Below are 9753 nucleotides of genomic sequence, written 5' to 3'. Positions count from 1 at the left end.
CTTAATTACATCATCGCCATATGTTTCTTGTCGTTTTTTCTTTTGCTTATCCAAAATGTTTTAATTTGTATTTATCAACTCGTTACTTAAAAGCTTTTAGCCGACATTTTTTGGCAGGCCTAACGGTTCTGGATTTTATATTTGCTTTTTATGGCCGATGCGCTGCTTATTCTAATGGCTTTCTGAAGGTCAATCGAAATGTCAAACTACCTGCGGTTCTACAACGCCCGCAGATCTCTGGAATTTCTGTGACAGGCAATTAAAAATCTGCATTAAACAAATAACACCGCTGCAACAAGTGCATGAGCCAAGAACTTGTCCGAGTTAGCCGAGTCTTTTTCGCAACCCGTTTAGCGGGCAGAAATTAAATTGCAAAATCACCAGGCGAAACCAAAAGTGACACGAGGCAAATGCACTAGTTCCATCAAATTGAAATGGAATTAAAACCATTCTGCTGGGCTTGTAAAATGCAAAAGACAAGACACTTTGGTAGAATTTAAATCTTGAATACCCTTTATATATATGGAAAATAGTAATAAATATTCGGGTCAACGATTTAATAGCTTAATACTTAGCTTAATATTTAAAGGCAAGGTACTAGCAACTAATTTGAATAAATCACGCAAACAGCGCACTAAAGTTGTTTAAACTGAAATTAAGAAGCTTAACTAGAGGCGAACAGTTTCAAAATTTTATATGACCACTAAATCCTGGTTTATTGCGTTCAAAATATGCTTAAAATATACACTGCCTGTGTACCATATATAGCGAATAAAGATCGTGAGGCTGCTGATGATGACGGACGGGCCCAGCAACAATGCTGGGAATGCTGTCTTGAAATCCGCAGCGCGTAAAATTATAAATTCATGTCGACGCAAGCCCAAGTTCGTTGCCTAAGTCTTTTGTTTTGATACGACTGCTTGCTGCTTCTTCTTGCGCATGTTTATCGATAAGAAGCGCACAGAGTTTCCCATTTAATTTGTCTAAGCAAATATGACTTCATTACGTGCCAAAAAAAAAGGAAAAAATTCCGGTTCGCATACATAACTCATCCCCAACTAATGACACCGTTTGTACAGTCGGGCAATAAGAAGTTTTGACTACTGGCGTATAAACATTTCGCTTGGGTGCTAATTACGGCCAACAACAATGGGAGCCAGCATAGAGTCTCGGCCAGCAATCAAGTTTAATTGATGCCATTATCAAATTATGAGCATTTCCAGTGCGTTTGAAGAGGAGTAGCAATCGTAGGTATGACAGTCCGAGTCACGCGGATGGCATCATAAAAGCTGATGAAACTGCAAAGTGGGGGCGTAGCTGTCGTTTTGCATTTGCTGTTAATGCGAAGCAGTTTCCCCCGTTATTGTTCATTTCATACATCTTAATATGCAGCCCGCACGGCTTTGCACTTGTTACACTTTGGTAATCCATATTCAATTACCATGAGACAACGCTGGCATCGGAAATCGCTGGTATGCGGGGGTTACATAACATTCGAAACGGCTCCAAAATCAATTGGTCGCGTTAATGAAAAGTGAAAGACCAAAGTGAAAGACGCCCATAAAAATAGGAGAGAACCCACAGGTGCTGGTATCGTTGTTACTTTATCGATAGCCAATTAAAGTCAAGTTCAAGTGGCCGCACCTTTGGTAATTATTAAAAGTCTGCGGCTGGGCCTCCAATCGAGCGTTGCCAATTTGCTGCTAAACCGAATTAAAACGCCTTGGGGTCAACATATTTTTAATTTCGGGCACCATATGGGGGTGCTAGGTTGGGTTTACTGTAGTCACACTCGTTATGAGTTACTGGGCTAAACCAGAGCCTTGACAAACAAGCGGCTCGAAGTCGAAAACAAAACGCTGAGAAAACCAAAACATACGCACAAAGTTCAAGTCCAACTAGTGGCAACTGAAGATACGACAGACAAACATCGCCATGGGGAAGAGCCAAACAAAATGCAAACGACGCAAACAAGTTGGATAACTGCAGGGCAAAATAACCTTTGGTATTTGAGAGCTTAAATATAAAAACAAAATGCTATTTGCTTTTCCACTAAATTTAATAAGTATGTTTGAAACATACAAATTGGTAATGTTATAGTGGTGTTTTTAAACCCATTTCTTCATCATTATTGAACTTAAATACTTAAATTAAATGGATTGCTTATTATAATAGGAATGAAATATTTGTTTATTTGTAAGGTTTAATATTTTGAATAGTTTGTGCTTAAGCTGCCAAATTGAAACGGTAATTATTATATTTAAAACGAGCCATGAAAGTTGTTTGAATTAGACACCCAAATTCTGTTCTGAATAAATGTGTTTTCACAGAAAATGTTTCTATTCCATTGATAGTCAAGTGATTATAATTCTCACTCTCAATACAAAGGAATAACAAACTATTGTCCAGAATTGTTGAAAAACTGGGTATCCCCTGGGCTTTAGAAAACACACGCCCCAGCAATTGTTGACTCATTCGCTGGCCATTCAAGCCCGACTTGCCATAATCATTCAATTGGCAAAAAATTCCTTTATGCTTTTGGGGCAAAACAAACAAAAAACTTGAGAAACAAAACGGAAACACTCCGCAATGGAAGCCAATGGAATAGACCAGTTCTGCAGAATCGATTGGGCCAAGATCTGTGATTGGGCCCAGATCGGCCGTGGAGCTGGGTTCTTTCACGTTTACGGCCATAAGTCTCTCGGCTCCAGATCATCGCAATCAATGTCGCCCGATCAGCGCCACTTGGTCGCCTTTTGTCCGCAATCGGAGTAATATAAATTGTGAATTATGAACTTGACGCCAATGTGTCACACACTTGAAAAGCATCGAGTGCCGAATCAAAGCGAATGGCTGTGCTATGGTATTTTTCGTTTCTGGGATTGGACAAATGTTGTTCAACTGTTTAGCTTAATTAAATCATTTAACGAAATGATTGTGCGCTATTTTGTAGCCCATGTCATTGGCTCTCCCTCTTCTCCAACGAAACTCCAGTGCGAAGGTTAGCACTAAGTGCTTTTTTATACTCCTCGCGCGAATTGCGCAACCTGGAACTGCGAGTTGGAGCTATCAGTGCCTCGGAGGCTCAACGAGGATGTAGGTCAGTGCGATGCCACCGCAACTCTTTCTCTTTCTTTCTCTCGGCTGCAGCTGATTGCTGAGTTGTGGCATGCCGCAACCGCAGGAAACGGGTTTGGCCAATCTCAAAAAACAGTCTATAAAAAAGGAAACCTGAAAACAGGGGACGCACAAAGTCACTTTCGCTTGCCGCGACCTTTGACAAGTATGTGCAACTTGGGGCACCATTCGTAGCAGAAGAGTATTACTGATTTAAGAGAATTTTTGGCACCATCAATGAAGAGTACATCATATTTTTTCCAAATCGGTAAATTCACAACATAGAATGTTTGTGTTAACTATAATCCCCCCTTAAAGCTTTTTTTAAAATATTTATATGCTATGTCTAAATTATTATTAAACACGAATGTACCTTTTAATACTTAATAGTTGTAAAAGTATTTTTAATAATTAGACTATTATGAAGAAGATAAATATATAAACACAAATCAGTGTGAAAATACTAAATTCTTGTTATATTTATGTATATTAAATTGTCTATTATTATATTTTATATACAAAATCAGCATTTCATAATTTTACAAATAAGGAAAGGATTCAGACAATTAAACTATGATGGAACTAAAATTGCAAAACATGCAATTGCCGATTCGGTTTCTTTTAATTTCACTTTTTTAAATTAAATGGTGTCGCTGGTTTAACAATCGCTGACTTTAATTTTCTTTTTGTTCCTACCTGGCATTTAATGTTTTATTATTTCTTTAATTGCAGCGATACTTTCTTCGCTATCGTGAATTTAATTGCTATTTCATTTTACCCTAATCTTTGCTTTTCATCAGTACTTTGGCCTAGAAAACTAAAACTATTTCAGTGTACTATTAAAGCCGAGGAATTTTGAAGACAACAAGAAGACTTTGGCCAAGATGTGTTGGCATTGCCTTGGCATTATAGTCATACAAGCATTTTAATGTCATAAATTTGAATGTCCACTTCCCCATGACTTTTGCCAAGTCACAACCGATCTCCAGATCTCCGGCTACCGGGTACTGAATACTGAGCACTGGGCACCCGAAAGTGTGTGCACGATAATCTAACGAGTTCAGTTCCTGCTCGGCGGCTACTGATTTTGGACAGCAGCCGAAAACAGCAGAGCTTGACCCTATAAGCGATGGTTATATCTCCATATGAACAATGTACATATGGAGTACATTCCTATCTGATCGAAGCTGTGTCACGTGCAGCAGCCGGTTGTGGGATTTTGTGGAACTGCGTTTGGGGAATGATATCATGTAATTTGAGACAATGTGCCGTAAACAATTCATTATGGTAACCGCTGACAGCTGCGCCTTGTTAAGTGATATTCAATAGATTTAAGCCGCAATATCGAAGGGGTTCGGTTGGTTCGGAATGGGAGGGCTATATATATCTGTAGCGCGTGCTTTTCGGCCAGGATTTGTTGGGTTCGAATGGAATTTGAACCGAATAGCTTTTAGCCAGCAGCCTTTCACCTGCATTCGCTGTCTGCTGCACTAATTGTTGCATAACTTCTGGACCAGGGGATCGAAGGGGGAGTTTGGATACCTAAAAGCCCGAGAGTCAAGTGCTGGCACTCACATTTTGGCAGTGGGCGTGAATTACTTGGCCTTTTTTTTCCTGGGGTGAACTAATTTCTATGGCATATACAAATAAATTACGGCCGAAATGAGTCGGCTGCTGCTGCCTTTTGTCTGCTTGGTGGTAGTGAAAGGCGACTCTCGGCTGTGGCCATTACGAAATCCGGGGGAAATAACTCGGGCACTCGCCACAAGGAAAAAAAATTCAGACTACTCTACAAATTGTTATTGGGGGGAGCCAACGTTTGTGCGGGTGCCGCACAGGCCAACAGAAACATAAATATACAAAACCCAACGGACAATGGCCAACTGCAGCTGCATTTTGCGCTCCAATTTCGAAGCCAATTAATTTGCCCGTAATCGACCAAATATGGCTTTTAATAATAATTATGCAGCCCCAATTGCGCTGGAAAGGAAAACGAAACTCATTAGATGCCCCAGCAGCAGGTGAATGGATCAAGGGGCGGTAATTGAAGTTTTATCAATGTAATTACAGGCCCAGCTCGATTGAATATTCATGTTCAAGGAGGGCTTCGATTTTCTAGCCTTCAATTGAATTTAGTACCTTGCCGTTGGAAAACATGGTTAAAGGTTCTGTAAACATTTAGAAATCATTAGTAAATGTAAAGGTGCCAAATTTAATTCTCATTAAATCGTCTGCTCTTCACCAATCAGTCTTTGAGTGTTTAAAACTCATATTTTAATGTTCTAATCATCTAAAAAGAACATAAAAATGCAAAATGGCAAAAGCAATTAGGTAGCATTAAAATAGAGTTATTTATGTTGATGTTGCAGTTCTTCTAAACACAAGAAAAAAAGGATTAATATTTTGAATTGCTTCTCAAAAATGTTTTATGCAAAAAGTTTCGTAGCTTAAAAAATATTACTTAATAACCTTTTCTTTAAGTATACTTAAAGTATACTTTATACTATACTTTATATTTCACTGTACTACCACTTGTGATACATTTACACAAACTAATTCGAAGACAAAAGACCAGCCAAGCGCTGATAAATTCATTTGAATCTGTTTCTTAGCTGCCACGTATTTTTCTTTTTGCTCAAGGTTACGTGTGGAAAATTATATGCCTGGACAGCGGCAAGCAGAAGTTGGGTTGGGCGAGAAAAGTAGTTAACCAGCAGCAGTAGAAACAGCAGGGGCACCAGAAGCAGACGGGGATTGGGACTTAGATTGGGGGATCAGTGAGCAGTAGGAGTCAGTCCGACAGTTTGCTGATTGTCGGACGGAGTGCGATGGTGCAACATCCAGCGGCAGGCGGTGGCGGCAGTTGCGGTTAATTTGCTTGTCATTGCCCAGTTGAGTGGTTGAGCAGCACCACCAATAGCACCACCATTGGCACCACTGTAGCACCTTTGCAGCTCCATCCAACGGCAGCCGTCTGCCGTCTGCGGTCTATTTGAATACAAATTTAATTTGAAATTGAGTTGGCTGTGGGGCAGCTGCCCCGACTTATTTTCGGGCACTTTGGATTCGGCGGACGTGCCGTAAATTAGCCAGCCGCAAAAACTCCCAGCTCCTAAGTGCGCAAGTTTACCAGTAATTAGAAAGTAAATCCACATGGTTATGGATGACCTTAGTGTCGACTTTTCCGTTTCCCCCACCAACAATCAATTCATATCGAATTTAACCCGCTGACCCCAGTGAACCCTCGGTTCAAAGCCCCAAAGTCAAACAAATTTTGCTCAATCAAGTTGGAAACTCTTTGCATGCCCTTGCAGAAAGTATTCGTAATTGTAGACTTCATTTTAATGGTATTTTCTGGCAGTAATGGCTTACGGCTTAATCGTCCTATAATATATATATAGTCTTTGTAGTACAAGTACATTTAAGTTTCTAAATATATATAAAATATTAAACGCTTACAAGGACAACTCCAATACTCTGTATATAGAATTTCTTTAGAAATTTAGCATGGATCGTCATCAAAGGATTTGTGGATAGGCAAGTGTATTCCCAACATCGATCCTAATATCCGAACAACTAAACTATTTTTGGGTATCCACTCTATTGTGTGGCCCCCAGAAATGGTTATGGCGAATTGAATTGATTGCTGATCGGGGGTTCGGTCGAGTCCAGTTCGGTTTAGCAAGAGCGGGACTGGCTGGCTGGTCTATATAATGTGCTGGCGATCGCCTTGTTCAGTTATTTTTGCGCAATTATAGCCCCCTTAAAGAGACACAAAAAGCATGTGCAAAAGTTGTCCGGCAGCTGGCGGTTAGTATGCCCTACCCCTGCCCTACCCCGTTCCCCACCTTCCTGCGGTTTCTTCTGCGGTGCAAAACTGCTGCAAAAACTTTTGCTTTCGCTTCTAAAAGCTAACTGCTGTCTTGGCGGTTTATCTGTCTTTTCGGCGGTTGCTGGTTACTGGTTACTGGTTGGTGGTATCTGGTGGCTGGTTAACAGCGATCGGCACTTGTGTCTGCTCCAATTTGCCACGCTTGATTTCGGCTCTGATTAGGCTTGGACCTGACGGGTTTGCTTAGATCCGAGCTAAATAGTCGCCTAATTTATGTAGGGGATTGCGTAATCGGGGCATGTGAATTTGTGAATTTGCCGCACAGAAATGCGTTCGCAGCCGGGGCATAAATTTGTGCCGTCCGGTTTAAGGTCTTGTTCGGTGTGACTTTTAGGCCGACTCATCAGAGTTTGGTCCGAAAAAGGCCATTGATGTGTTCATTTCACACAACTTGATGGATGCTCTGAATTGAAGAGAGTGATCACATTCCTGCCTATTTAACCCGTGTCGGATAGCCAAGTTCGCTGCCTAAGTCTTTTGTTTTGGGGAGCAAGTTCGCTGTTTAAGTCTTTTGTTTTTGAGCGAGCAAATTAACTAATTAGAGCGACTTGCAGCACGCTTCGCCATTTGTTTGGATGCACATGGCCACAGTCCAGGGTCCTAATGAAGATAAATGGTGAATTAGCTAGTTGCTATTTGGAATTAATCAAGTCCGTGTATACAAGCTTAATTATTGGCGATAAACGGGTCGTCGCTGCCGAAACCGAAAGCCAAATGAAGAGTGAAGATAAAAGATTGCGGAGAACCTGCAGTCTGGCAAACCAGTTTGCATGTGCCGCTTGGCTCATAAATCACCGCAGGGATGACCTTGGGACAACTCGGCAATATCTCTGTCGGATGACAGAGTCCTGAGGAACTTCCCAGGAATTTGATTGTACCTTTCGGGCTTGATTAATCGCTCGCTAATGTCAAACTCATCTGAAGCCACCGACGTGGTCAGTTTCCGATGCATTCAGCTACCGGTAATTCGTCGAGGGTATGGAGATTGGGCAGAAGGCAACAATAAGCGTGGGCCGACTTTATCATCGTCATGACCTGCCAGCATCAATGGACGTCAATCGGATGTGGCCAGCGAGTCACAACACACTCGCTGATTCCCCGTCGAGCTGTCAGCCCATGTCAACCCCTGTCCAATGCATGGAACACTGGTCGGGCTGCATTGGATCTGTGTATATGATGTGGTAATGGAACTAGTTCCTTCTATTGGTCAACTGATCAACAAAGACACGAAGCTTGCAGCTAAGCTGAATCTACGTTGAATGACATTTATCATTGAATTTCGTGTTACCAAAAAATCAAACTAATTAAAATCAATTATTTTACAACAAAAATCAAAATGTATGATCTCATTTCTGAGCTCAAAATATGAGCGCATATTTTCCCGCTAGATCTTGAAACAGATTCATCATAAAATCCCAAACCGAACAGACGATTAAATAAAAACGAGGTGCAAACCTTCGAGGGAAACTGGCTCAGAGCCCCATAAACCGTAGCTAAGTTCAAGGCATATCAATCGGTGCTGAAACCATGGCGATGTCTATATAATCGGCGGACTACAATCTGCATATCTTTGTGGCAGCGACAACGCTATAATCTCGGGGCGGCAATTAATCGTTGCACTCGCCTTTGTTTTGGCATTTAATTAGCGATCTCAGCCGGGGCGAAATTGCACCGCGTATAAATTCTTGGCCGACTTGGTTGCGCTGGCATGTGCATTGCAAAATCGCAAACATGAAATGGCAAAAAAGGCGAGTAAAACTAACAAATTAATATCAAATCGATAATGTTAAGGCCCAGAGCAGAAAACGCAAACAGGTAAAACAAGCTGCTAAGTCGATCCGTTTGCTGCTCATAGCGCATAGTGGAGTTTTACTAGAGCGAAGAGCCAACGGGAAAAAAAGCTTCGAACATAAAGCCAAAGCTCAATTGCCCCCGTATTTTGGACTCTTTAAGTCTCTATGTCTTATGCCGTACCATTTGCATTAGCCAGTCTGCAAAAGTGAGAGTGGTTGAGCTTTTTTCTCTTAAGTTCCCGATCGCTTGCATAGTTCGTGTGTAAATTTTTCTTAATTGCTGCATTCAAAATTAACTGTTGTGGCTTGGTTTTATTGGCCATGCATTGCATAGTTTTAGGCGGCATTTAATTTTGACTGAAGAAAAAACATTTAAGTTAGGGAACAAGTATTAAGAACTCCAATGAGATATTTAATAATTAATTTATTATAATAGCTACAAAAAATCAATTAAGGAAATAATCGTTTCAGAGAATCGCATAAATTACTAGAAACAACTGAGCTTTAACATTTTATTTCCAAACATGTTATAATATTGGCCAGTTTTGCTTTGCACACTACTTTTAGGTAAATACCACTTGTTCGGGAAGCACTTAAAACCCTCTAATATTATAGTATTTTGTATTTGAATCTTATAAAAGAGAATATATATCATATATTTAAAAAGTATCATATATTTAAAAAGTTGTACTCGTAAAAGTTATTAGCTTGCACAAACATTCTATTTAACAAAAATCGTTTTGCTTTGAATATAAAAAATGACTTTTACGACCTTGATCTTTGTGGTGGATATGCCAGTCGAAAACAACTTGATTTCTTTTTAAGCAGAACCAACTTGAGTCGATTTCTCTCACGATAAATTTAAGATTATTCTTTACGACCTGTTGCTGCAGGTCGATCGGCCTGGAATCACTTCTCAGACTCAGTTTCATCCTCCGAATCGGACTCATC

Source organism: Drosophila mauritiana, chromosome 2R, assembly GCF_004382145.1.
Source record: "Drosophila mauritiana strain mau12 chromosome 2R, ASM438214v1, whole genome shotgun sequence".
Classification (NCBI taxonomy): domain Eukaryota; kingdom Metazoa; phylum Arthropoda; class Insecta; order Diptera; family Drosophilidae; genus Drosophila; species Drosophila mauritiana.
Note: the sequence above shows the minus strand (reverse complement) of the source record.